Source organism: Pinus tabuliformis, chromosome 2_2 (genome assembly GCF_031772625.1).
Source record: "Pinus tabuliformis cultivar Carrire ecotype Pingquan chromosome 2_2, CPIR1, whole genome shotgun sequence".
Lineage (NCBI taxonomy): Eukaryota > Viridiplantae > Streptophyta > Pinopsida > Pinales > Pinaceae > Pinus > Pinus tabuliformis.
Genome location: NC_142300.1, coordinates 392,461,835 through 392,475,712, shown reverse-complemented (window position 1 = coordinate 392,475,712; position 13,878 = coordinate 392,461,835).

Sequence of the window (13,878 nt, the reverse complement as noted above, 5' to 3'; positions counted from 1 at the left end):
ATGTATAATGGCGAACTTAATGCAAAGAAGCCAAATAATTGGATCAAGCATATTGAAGTCTATTGTAGAGTTCAAAGAATTGTCAACAAAGGAGCCAAGGTCCAACTAGCTACTCTTTGACTTGGAGGTACAACACCAATATGGTGGGAGAGTAAGGTTCAAGAAGATCTTCATATGAAAGGTAAAAATTACACCTTCTTGGTATGAATTTGCATCTGCATTAAAGAAGAAATTCTATTTATTAGGATATATGTAACAAGCAGTAATTAATTGGCAAGTATAAGACAAGGTAGAAGAAAAAATGTATAAGATTATACTCAATAGTTTTAAAATAGGGTATTAAAATTAGTCATTCCTCTTTATATGAAAGAAACTTTCTTGAAGTATATTGGTAGGTTGCATAATTACTTGAGACATACTATTCTTAAGTTTAACCCAACTAATCTTGATGAATTTTGTGTCCAAGCTACTCACATCGAGTTAAGGGGAAATTGTTATGAAACCAACTCACAAAAAGATAGAAAAGATAGATCAACGCCTTAGAATTCAGCCTCTTCGAGGGGGTAACCTCCTTTACATTACACAAATGAACAATTCTTGGATGATACAAATGACAAGACTTCCTTTCTATATATAGGAGTCTAAGGAGACATAATATAATCAGAGCCGACATAACAATAATAATGTAAGGGCACAATAATAACAATAGTGGGCTTCTATGGGGCACAATAGTAACAATATGGGGACTACATGGGTACAACAATATAATAAGGGGGCTGTACTAATAACAATAAGGGGTTACACTAGTAGTATAGGGGCCTAACATACCCCTCTCCTTTAAAAAGTGTTGTCCTCAACGCTTGAGTAGTTCTTGATGCTTTTGTAGAATATTCTTGTCCTCCATGTGGAGTCTTCAGCGGGTAAGTTCTTCCACTTGATGAGATACTCTGAAATTGATCGATTTCGTCGCTGTCGGGTTCTTGTTTCTGTGACTGCTCCAGGTTCCAATATGATTTTTCCTTCCTCTTCAAGTTCTGGCAATATTGTTTGAATTAGGATCTTCTGCAACTTTTGAATGAGTGGCCACACTTCTTCGTCCTTCTTCCATTCATCCCTTGCTTCGTTTATCCAATCTAGTTGGATAATAGAAATAGCACAAAACAATGCTTCCACATCCTCATCCTTTCTTGAGAGTGCATCTGCAACAAAATTTTGCTTCCCTTTTCTATAGATGATGTCAAACTCATAACCCAATATATTTGTGATCCATTTTTTTTGTTCTTCTATAGATAATAAATTTTGTTCTAAAAAGTATTTAAGACTATCATGATCCATTTTTACTTTGAAGTGTCTTCCCATTCGCTAAGGTCGCCATTTCTTAAGTGCATGTAGTAGTTCCAACATTTCCTTCTCATAAATAGCTTGCTTGAGATGTAGCAGTAAAAATAACCAATCACCTACATCAAAACATTTTTCACTACAATGTTGATCTACTTGTTGTTCATTCGATTTTGCACCAAGGTGGCGTTATCCTTTAAAAGTTGGAGAACTTGTTGTTGATGCTCAATGTGATCTTTCACTACTTGAACCTTTTTCTTCTTGATATGTCCTTCTATCTTGAGAGTTTGAGGAGTGGTAATTTCTTCCAATGCTTTACAAGATATGGTCAGATTCATTTCTTGATGCTCGATGTGATCTTTCACTTCTTGAGCATTTTTCTTCTTGATATGTCCTTCTATCTTGATAATATGAGGAGTGGTAATTTCGGCCAATGCATTACAAGATATGGTTGGATTCATTTCTTCTTTCTCGATGTGATATTTCACTTCTTGAACCTTTTTCTTCTTGATATGTCCTTCTATCTTGAGAGTTTGAGGAGTGGTAATTCTTGCCAATGCTTTACAAGATATGGTTGGATTCATTTCTTCTTTCTCTGGGGTTGGTTCCTGGTGTATATACTCTTCTTTTGATGTTTCTTGACCTTTTTCTTCCTCCGCTTCATAATCTATGTAAAATAATTTCTTCTCAGCACACTTATGACCTTTAGTGCATTTGCTATCACAATTGTAACAAAGCCCTTTTTCTCTTTTCTCTTCCAATTGTTGTGGTGTAACCCTTGTAGGTTGTGGAAGGCTAGGAGAAACAACACTTCCATTATTATAGTTGTGAGGGGTAGACTTCCTTGTTGCCATAATTTTACCTTCCACTATGTAACAAATCTTTTTTACTCTTTCCAATTGTTGTGGTGTTGCTCTAGAGAAGGTGTTGCTCTTTGTATCCTCATAATGTGCTATCATTTGCTCCGTGAAAATTGACCACGTAACAAGTTGTTTACGAGAACAAAGCCCTTTATACCATACAAATTGATCCAGTTCTAAATATGAAGATGCAATACATACCTTTTGTAACAATGGTACACCATGTAGATCAAAATATTGCTCCATCTGAGGTATCCAATTTACCAGATCCTTGCCACCAAATTTCCTCATATCGCCTTTTCGTGATTTTAGGAGCTCGATCTTGAAACGAATATAACTTTGTAATTTCAGTTCTTCCAGTTCTAAAATTGCGACCTGCAGTAGCCCTCTGTGTCCTCTTTCCAATGCCACCAGTCTGATCCAAATTGGATTCTCCAAGGAAGAGTTATGCCAAATGTCCAAAGATAACCTGATTATAGACCTTTACAGAAGAGCAAACTTGTAGGAAGTGCCACGTGTCACTCTTTCGACCTTAGGATCTGAAAAATATAAACAGGAAACTACAGTCCGTCCTCTTCATATAACTTCTTACGAAATTTCAATCTGATGCTCAAAACAAAAGTTATGACTATTTTCCCCAGATCACCTGTTTGGAATGTAATTCGGGAGTCCACAAAAATGCCAACTTCCTTAGATCATATCCCCGCAAATATAGTGCGAAAAGCTCTGAAATTGGGACCCAAGGTTCAGTGCGATTTCGTCTCAAATGGGTTTTTTTTCACTTCTGAAACATCGCAGAAAAAAGTTGTATAGCGAAAATGCCACGATGACCTATTTGGAGCAGCTAAACCCTAGAATCCAAAGCTCTGATACCAAATGTTATGAAACCAGCTCACAAAAAGATAGAAAAGATAGATCACTGCCTTAGAATTCAGCCTCTTCGAGGGGGCAACCTCCTTTTTTTTTTTTCTAGTGGAAAAATCGGTAACTTTTTATTTAAAAAATGAAAAGTTACACTAGCAGATGCTTGAAGCATTTCCATAAGACGCCCATTGGGCTCGAGTGCTTTCACACCCCACACAATGTTACAAAGCTAACGTGCAGATGAAGAAGAAGAAAGGGAAAAAAGAGAAAAAAAGGAGGAGGCAAGAAAAACTGAGTTCGGTAGTGAGTAAAAACTCACACTTCAAGTTTTTCTTCCCTTTTTCTTTTCGACCTTGCGCCACTCTCCTTGGGTGGGCTCGATCGAAGCTATGACTAACTGTGTTTCTGCTTTCTGAGATCCTGCTTCCTTGTCTGAATCCGAAGTATCTGAGTGGTGATGCCATTTGATCCCTCCCATGCTCTGATCCTCGTTTGTCTTCTCTGCCTGATTTGGATGAAGCTGTAAAGCCTTGTTGTCTGATGTAGTTTCCTTCTGTGTCTCCATTTCTTGGGATACCTCAGCATTCTCTGCGGGTGTATCTTCCTCTTCTGCTTCTGATTCTTCGTCTTCAGAGTTGGGGGGAGAAAATTGCCATCCTTTCCTCTGCTTCCCTTTCTGCTTTCTTTTACTGTTTGCTTTCTTGGCTTCTGGACATGTGCTTTGCAGGTGTCCTGTTTGCCTGCATAGCCTGCATCTGAAAGCTGTATTTTCATAGTCTAGTGCTTGCAGCCAATTTTGTTGTTTGTAGATCAGCCTTATGTTGTCTGGCAGCCCTTTACTTAGATCTACTTCCACACAAATGCGTGCAAAAGTGTAGATCCTTTCATCAATCCTCTCCAAATCTGTTTTGATGTATTTCCCTATGTTGTTCCCAATTCCTTCCAAAACTCGTTCACTCCAAAAGTGAAGGGGAAGGTTGTATAGACGGACCCAAACCGGCACTTTGGATACAGTCATTTTGTTTGGATCGAAATCTGGAAACCATGGAGTCATGAACAACCCCGACGTTCCCCAGAACCAAGGTCCATCACTGATGATTTTGTCTCTGACTTCCCTGGATGCAAATCTAACTATGAAGAACCCCTTGGAGCATAAATGTATATCACATTCCATGGTCCAACTGGTGAAAATCCAGTGAAATAGATCCGATGGTTTTGGCCAAAAACTGTTGAAACGACAGATTAGGGCCTGCGTTTCATAAGACTTAACGAAATCATCAAGCCCTGTAGAATCAAAGTTAAGGGCTGGAGTTTGCCCTAGCTGATCTACTATGTATGGCCTGGATATATATCCGCCTTGATCTGGAGAGGACCCTGAATCTCTGTTACCTTGTAGAATGTTTTTGTAGGAGAACCCTCCCTTGGGTTGATGCTGAGATGTTGTCTTTTTCCCCTTGTCTCCTCCTGAGAAGCTTGGCTGTCCCTGAGGCAGAGCCCCTCCTCTCAGCCTAAGGTTTAAAACAATGGTTTTTTCTGAACTAATCTCGTAGCTTTCCAAAGTTCTACTGTCCTGGAGAGACCACCTACCACTGACCAAGTGTTGGATCTGAACAGGATATCCGATCATTGCCCAAATTTGCTGTTTCAGCTGCATGATAGTGCTTCCTGCATGTACCCATACTATACAGGATTTCCCCTCAGGGGTTTTAATAAAAATCTGAAAACGAGTTGTTGTTACCTGAAGTTTGGGTTTTGGCTGAGTTCCTGATCTGCCTAAGCCGATGTCGTTGCTGATTGCCATGTGCTCTGGCTGTAGGTAGTCTTCCAGATCTAACCTCTTATTGGGTCGATCTTCCATTTGCATGTCAAGATCTGCATCCCCTCTGCTCGATTGATGCAAATTTCCACCGATCTGCTGCCTGGGTTCTAGTTGTCTTCGAATATTGGTAAGATCAAATGGATCCAGCCCGGATCTGCAGTATTTGTGCCAATCCATTGTGAGAGGGAGCAGATCTGCAACATGCAGTCCCCCTTCTTTGAATGCAACAGCCGAATCATTTTGAAAAAATGCAATCCCCAACCCTGCCACGTCCCAGGTTCCTTCTATTCTTCCCCTATCCAGTACTGTAAACCTCAGGGAATCCAGACCCAAGCTCTCGCCCCATGCTTGGTCTTCGAACGATCCGTTTGAGGGCTGCCAGAATGTGACAGATCGGGCCCACAACTTTCCGAGAGGGGGTAGAGGAACAGTCTGCCGGATCTTTTCCTTATGGACGCAGGCAATACTTCCTATCCAGGGCGTAACCCTCGCTGGGGAGAACGCAGCTACCCAATACTGGTTGGGGTCCGGCTGATTTGAGGCAAAACGCCGAAAGCAGTGAAAAATGGTACCCAGATCCAACCTGAGAGAAACATCCTGAGCCGAGAAGGGAAGGAGAATCTCCAGACTCTGTTTGCTTTGTTTCGAATCATAATACTCCTTTCCGGTAGAAGATCCGGACCAAACCCAAAGGGAAAGATCAATCACTGCGAACCCATCTACCAGGCCCCAAGCCGTTCCAAGGTAATGCTGATCTTTGAGGGCAGCGACGGCGCAGAATAGACCTTCTGAAACCCTGATCTCTCGAGAACCCGCCATCGCTCCTCTCCAACCAGATGACTTGTATTAACCAAACTAAACACAAACTTCTAGAATGATATTCACTTATGATAATTAGTCAAACAAATAATGGGGGCAACCTCCTTTACATTACACAAATGAACAATTCTTGGATGATACAAATGACAAGACCTCCTTTCTATATATAGGAGTCTAAGGAGTCATAATATAATCAGAGCTGACATAACAATAATAATGTAAGGGCAAAATAATAACAATAGTGGGCTTCTATGGGGCACAATAGTAACAATATGGGGACTACATGGGTACAACAATATAATAAGGGGGCTGTACTAATAACAATAAGGGGTTACACTATTAGTATAGGGGCCTAACACAAATAACGTCTATGAGAACTTCTTAAAGAAACCAATTCAACTAGTTGCAGGAAAGAAGAATGGAAAGAGTAAATTCAAAAGAACAACTACAATGAAGAAAGAAGGTGAGAAGCATACATGTTCACATTGCAAAAAGGTAGGAGATGATGATGCTAGATGTTGGAAACTTCATCCAAAACTAAACCCAAAGTGTTTACAAAATAACAAGGGTAATAAAAAAACCATTGCTATAGTGTAACAAGATCTTCGATCATATTCATGTGATGAAACCAAGATCATGGCCATGAGGATACAAGGCATATATTTTATTGTTAGTTATGTCTCCAGTACTGATTCTTCAAAATATGAAACTATGCATGATGAAAAAAATCGAAGTGAGATATTTCATATTGAAGTCATATAAAACCATACAAAAATTGATACACTCTTTGATAGCGGTTTGCAAGCTACTATTATTTTTGAAGAAATTGTTAAATCATTAGGACTTGAAACTAAGCCTCATCCAAAACCATATCATTTAGGTTGGATATGTGAAAATGCTAAATTACAGGTGTCTAAGTAATGAAAACTTAGATGTACAATTGCATCCAATTTCACTGACGAGATAGAGTTAGATGCCATACCACTTGATATTTGCGGGATTGTTTTGGGAAGTCCATATTTATAAGATGGGAAAGTTATCTTCTACAAGGAGAAAAATAAGTACCATCTTAAACAACAATAACGAGTAAACACCATAGATGCAGTCAAGGATATAGTTAGCTAATATCTTAGGCAATATTGGATGCTTAAATTATAAGAACAAAACGTAGAAAATTCAGATTATGAACTAATAAGTGTTGATTTTGGAAAGCTACAAAATTGAAACTACATGCAAGAAATTATCAACTATTTTACAAGTTAGTCTAAGAAATACCATGTAATACAACTCACAATTACGTACATGAATGAAATTTCTTGAGAATAGTAAGAAAAAAAGTCATAATTCATGTCGAATGAAGCCTTAATAGTGGCCTTCAAGGCTTCTCTATATTATATAGCCTAAAATACAAAGTTACCAACTTCCTAGTTCCGGTCTATAGGAATTTCAAAAAATAATCAAAAATATCAATTACATGAAGTTTTAAATTATTTATAGGATTGGTTGGTAACTACTTCTTGGGACTTTTGAGCTTCTCAATGGTAGTTATGATCCAAGAAGATCCAAAAAGGCTCAAAATTCAAAGTCCTCAAATCTTAGTAAAAATGGCACCAAGTCGTAGAGCTTGTCAAGAACTTTCCAATGGCATGAACAACACCTCAAAAGGCCTCAGTATGAGGAAGATATGGCCTTTTAAATATTTGACAAAACATTGAAAAAGTGGCACTCAAAGTGCCACATGGTACCACCAGAAGAGGCCACATGGCACCATCAAGGAGGTGACACATGGAACCCAAACACCCCCATGTGGTAGCGTGTTGGCATAATTAGTAGTTCAGTGGCATCTCGTGGGCATTGATTGACAATTGAGTTGACAATTACATGGCCCAATTAGGGGCGACCACGCAGAAACACCAGATTGGCCAGAGTATTTAGGCATGTGACAAAGTTGGTTGGCCCGCACACGGGTCCATCGTGTAATTCCATGGTTCAATGAGTTTTTTAGGTTTTGTTTTAACTTATATATATATATATATATATATATATATATATATATATATATATATATATATATATATATATATATATATATATACTATAGCCCAAAATGGGGAGGCCATTGGGTTTGACTGTGGGACCTCCCCCACCCACAACGTTCTATTAATATATATTCCAAACAATGTGTCAAAAAAATCGAGCTTTGGATAGTCCACCCATCGAGAATTATATACGTCGCGGTTATTCAACAAGGGGGAGAGTGTGGTAGGGGAAGAGGGCTTGCATACAAACTCAGGTGAAGGTGGATTGTGTGCCAAGTATAGGCACAATTTTCAAGGCATGTAATCATTGCAGGGAATATTCCATATGTGTGGCATAGTCTACGAGGCATAGCATCTCAGAGGGGTCCTGAGGTGATGGTGACAAAACCATAGGGTGTTTATAGTCATTTTTAATGATTTTTCGAAACAAGTCCACTGGTGTAGACAAAATTTGGATCCAAGAAGCGAATTTTTGGGTCATCTCTAGATTTAAGGTATTTCCATGTATTTTTACAAAAATTTTCTAAGATAATATAAAAGGCCTCTCCACTAGAAGTGGGCCTGGAGATGTAGTCTCTCTTTTGGATAAACTATGTTATCAAATTTTGATGCAATTGTCCTCATTGCCATTTCTTCATGTGTGTTGCACTTATGGTTATTTCATGCTCTTTATGCAATTCATTTTAAATTCATCTAAGTAAAAGATCCTGGATCATGTTGGTATCAAAGCATACCATATCAAGTTTGGTATCATAACGGTCTTCTTTGACGTGAATTGTGAGTGTGGATGCTTACCGGGGTCAATCTCAAAGAGGGTGAAGGAAAAATGAAGACTCTCAACCTTCAGATTAGTTGTGCAACTCGAAGAAAGAAAATGGATAATGACAACATTCCTATAGAGAATGAGAAGGATTTCCACAAATATTTCTATCGAATGTCAAACATGGTGGATAAATTGTTTGCAGATTCTCAAGAGAGAGTGGCAAAGAAGGGAAGTAAGAAGGAAGCTAAGGTAGAGGATAATGCTTCAGTGAACCAGGGAATTGGAGGAGACCCTCTTGAGCCTCCATCTCCATCTTCAAGTTCAATTTCTTCTTCTTCCTCTCATTCTCATCATTCAAATGTTCATCAAAACAATGTTTCTAAAAATCTATTGTTAATATTAGATGTAAAAAATAATTTTCCCATTTTTAATGGAGAAGCTAATCTAGGTAAGTTAAACAATTGGATAAGACAAATAGAAGTTTATTATCGTGTACAACATATCAAAGAGGAGAAGGTGAAGATCTAGTTAGTGTCTCTTCACACGGAAGGAACAACCCTTGTATGGTAGGATCACAAGATTTAGGAAGGTAGAAAACATAATGGTAAACTCCTTTCATCATCATCTGAATTTACATTTTCATTGAGAGGGAAATTTTACCCATTGGGTTACACATAAAAATCCATGGTGGAGTGGAAAATTTTGAGACAGGGAAAAGGTCAGAGTGTTCAAAGTTTCACATAAGAGTTAGAAAGTAGACATTGACATTGAATGTTCCTTTAGACTCACCAGAAACACTGATGAAATATGTTGGAATTTTACACAGTTACCTTCACCACTCATTGTTTTTGTTTGATCTGACTAATCTAGATGAAGTGTATGTGAATTCAACTATACTTAAAATAGGGGAAAGTATGGACAAGAATATCACACAAAGAAGCCTTAATCGAAGTTTTAAAACAACAAGTTTGTAACACCCTCCTCCCACATCTACCCAAGTAACCGATCAACTAGGCTAAACATGTGATGAAGAGTTACTATGATATGATTCAACTCCCTATGTAACAATTAATGAAGTGGAACAAACAGAACACAGACAACTTGACCTTCTGCACATGCAACAAAACCCCCAGGAGTCATCCAACCCATCAAGGTGATCATCCCTTGAGACAAATTGACATTTTGTTGCCTTAAAGCCTCAGTCGCTCTCTTGACATGGGCATGCATGCGACTGGGACCTCCAGTCACTTCCATAGTAAGGCATGCGTGCGACTGGGGACTTTTCTAGGTAGTTTTGTGCTAGTGACTCAAGATTTTGTGCCACTTTTTTAGGGCTAGTACTCAGGCCAATACCGAGAACTCCATGAAACTTCCAGAAATGAAAAACAATGGTACAAATGCAAATACTTGAACAAGGACTTGACTGGACCCCTACCAGAAATGACATGCATTTCCGCAAACATGTCAAAACTATGCATTCTGTAGGTTTAAACATTAGATCTAAGAACAAGGGTCTCATACTTATATGAGAATCACTAAGAAGTATTGATGCCTCATCACAATAACTGCATTACCATCTATTAAGCCATATATTCATTGTACATTCAATGATTAACTAAAACATGATGAGAGCCATACATTATTATTGTCATAAAACTCATTCATAACTAGCATATAACAAACAAGAATATCAAGGATTTAAGAGCCATATAAGCCACATATAAACAAGTATATTTACCCATAAAATATCAATGAGAAAGAGAGTTTTTATTGATGAATGCAAAGGCCAACTAGGTTCGGGACTTCCATGTTCCACCTAACCATAGATTGGCTGAACCAAGTCTCTCTTCAGCCAATCACCCCTGTGCCATATTCCAAGCATGAATGTGGGTTCTCATAGAACAAATCCATCAAAATAAAACTAGGGCTTCCAGAGGCCAAACCACCTCAACCCTCAACCAGTGATTCCACCTCATGGTCGGACATCACTGTCCATCACCAGATTGGTATATACTCAAGCTATCCAGGGTTCCAAAGCATTTGTTCCAACCAAGGATATAAAACTCGTAACTCAACCCATAGTTGTTACCGGGCTCCATAGCACTTGTCCAACTAAGTCTCCAGGACTAGTAACTCAACCCACCAAGGGCTCCAGAGCGCTTTTCCAACCAAGGTTCCAGGACTAATAACTCAACCCAAGATGTTACATGGATCGAGAGTGTTTTTCCAACTAAGGCTCCAGGAACTAATGACTCAACCCACAACCAAAGGAACACGAGAACCAACTAGAAAAAAAGGGGAAAGACTCCCATAACACCATGGCTATCCATGAAATGATAAGGCTAGGAAAAACCACTATCAATCCAGGCAATCCTCCAAGCTAATGAAATATCATGACCAAGCAACCACATGCATATTCCATGCATGATAAAACTAGTAACGAAATCATAGATGCAACTCTGTACTTGTAAGCAAAACCCCTTGTAGCTATTGATCCCTATGTCCTCTTGCGCTTTCTTGCTCTTTCTTTTCCTTCTTGCTCCAAATCCCAAGTATGCCACACTCCTCCCAGAGTGCTCTAAGAAAACTCTGTGTCCAAGAGTATGAGAGAGAGAGAGAGAATATAATGATAACTCCAAAATTGAATTGATCAAAAGCCATGAATTGATCCTCAGAAGACTTTTTATTAATGAGGCCTCTATTTTCTTCATTTTCCATTATTTTCCTTCATTTTCCTCCTCACATGCAACCTGTGACCTTTTACCTTCCTTTTCTCCTAATTTCCATTGTTTTCACAAATCAATGCCAATAAATACCACTTTGCCTTTCCAAATCCTTAGGCATTGCCCTTGCCAATTTCCATAGTCATAATAAACCAAATGAACACCCACACTAGGATGTTTTTCGCAACATTCAGCTTGGAATACATGTCTCATGACATGTTTATTATTTTGCCTTTATATGGATTTTTGATCAGGGCTGTTACAGACCCCTCCCCCTTGGGGGGACACCATCCTCAGTGTTCAATGACACCTACAACCAACAAGCCTGTTGAAAGAAAAACATAATGCCCATGGAGCTTTATAACTTAGCTTGTTGTAGTATTTACAATGATCAACCTAATGAGAAGCAAACCAACGTCACAACATAACAACATTACAACCATAATGACATGACACCCATACCGCTTATTGGAAATTTATAACACAAATTGTGGTGGTATTTACATCCATATGTACATAAACCGAAACATCACACCAACACATTTACCAAAACATATAACAAAAAATTCGCTCAACTAACGAATAGAGAAGGATACATAGCTCGCATTTGATCCACCATCTCCCATGTAGCTTCATTGGGCCCAAAGTGCTTCCATTGCACTTTAGCCTGCTTGATTGCTCGATTCTAGAGCATGGGAATCTTTCTCTGCAATATACATTGAGGTTCCGGCTATAATTATCCTTCTGGCTCCACCTACAATACAAACTAGTTAATCACATAATCAACATCTTTAACATACTTTTAAAGCAATTATACATGGAAAAGATCATGTAATTTCACTGTTGGAGAGAGTGAAAATAGATAGGCTATTGGACTAGTCCTTTCAAGAATCTTGAAATGTTCACAAAACCGAGGTGCCATCTTGGAACACGATCCAATCCGCAAGGAGTTCTTATTGGGCTTGATGCGCAAGTACACATGTTCCGATCTACATAACGTTTCTACATGTCCTTTGTTGCCTTTAGATTCTTCTTGATTACCTGCATTTCTTATTCCATTTATTCTAACATGTCACTGCAATTGATGGGAGTATTACAAATCCACCCATATAATGCCTCAAATAGACACATCCTCAGTGATTCATGGTAACCATTATTGTAAGCGAATTCGACCAACAGAAGGCACTCTTCCCACTTCTGTTGCTGATGCATCACATACATCCTCAACATATCCTAAATATCCTATTGAACCTCTCTGTATGTCCATTTGTCTGTGGATGATAAGATGTGATGAAAGCCAACTCTATACCTAAACCTGCAAACAACTCCTTCCAAACTTGGAAGTGAACTTTACATCCCTGTTCAACACAATCTTCTTTAGAACACCATGCAATCTGACCACATCTCTGATGAACACATGCGCCACATCACTAGATGAATAGGTAGATGTCACAGGAATGAAGTGTGCTACCTTAGTCAACCTATCCACCACAACCATGATGGAATCATGATGTCTAGATGTTCTTGAAAAACCTGTGATGAAGTCCATGGAAATGACCTCCTATTTCCACTCTGGAATCGAGATTGGTTGTAGTAACACACCTGGATGCCTACACTCTGCCTTTATCTGTTGACAATCCAAGCATCTCACCAAGAACTCTGCCACTTATTTCTTCAAGTTTGGCGAGTAGTAGAACTTCTTCACCACTGTCAATGTCTTCTGATATCCCAGGTAACCTGAATAAGGTTTCACATGAAACTCTATCAAGATGAGCATCTTGAGATCACTGTCATCTGGCACATATATCATTTCCCTAAATCTGATCAAGCCATCTGCCATGAGACGATAGTCCACACCCTATGCACATGTACTTGTACCAGGGAAAATTTTAACGATGGAAAATTATCTTGAAGTTTAAAAACCTTGTTGAATCTCACTAGTCTCTAATATGAAAACTATAAAATGTTTATTGATGTATTTGTAAAATTATTCAAAATTATAATGATTTTATATATACTCACTATTTAAGCTTGCAATTTTTAAGATAAAATAATTTTATATTGTAAAATTTGGGCGAATCATTTTTATAAAAATAGAACTTGGAAAACCATTTTTTTGGAAAAATCATGGAAAATTAGCCCACCTACAAATATTAGCCCCTAAAATTTTCCATGACCTATACTCTGTTGTAACCTATGCCTGAGCTCCATGTACATATTATCCTGCTGACCCTCCTATAAGATCCGAGCTTGTAAATCTGTCCCATAAGAACTCATAACTGCTATGTGGTTCACTTGTATTCGTCTGCTAAGAGCATCTACAACCCTGTTCTCTTTACCTTTAATGTACCTGATCTCAAAGTCGAACTCGTTTATCATGGCCAACCATCTAGCCTGCTTAACTATCAGATTCAGTTGGTCAAATAGGTACCCCAATCCACTGTGATCACTTATCAGTACGAACCTCCTACCAAGAACTTATAGTGCCTCCACATCTTTAATGCATGGATGATCACTGCCAACTCAAGATCATGTGTCAGATAATTATGCTCGTACTCATTAAATTACTATGACTCATAACACATTACCTATCCCTCCTACATAAGAACTCCACCAACTCCTATTTTGCAAGCATCTGTGCATGCCACAAATT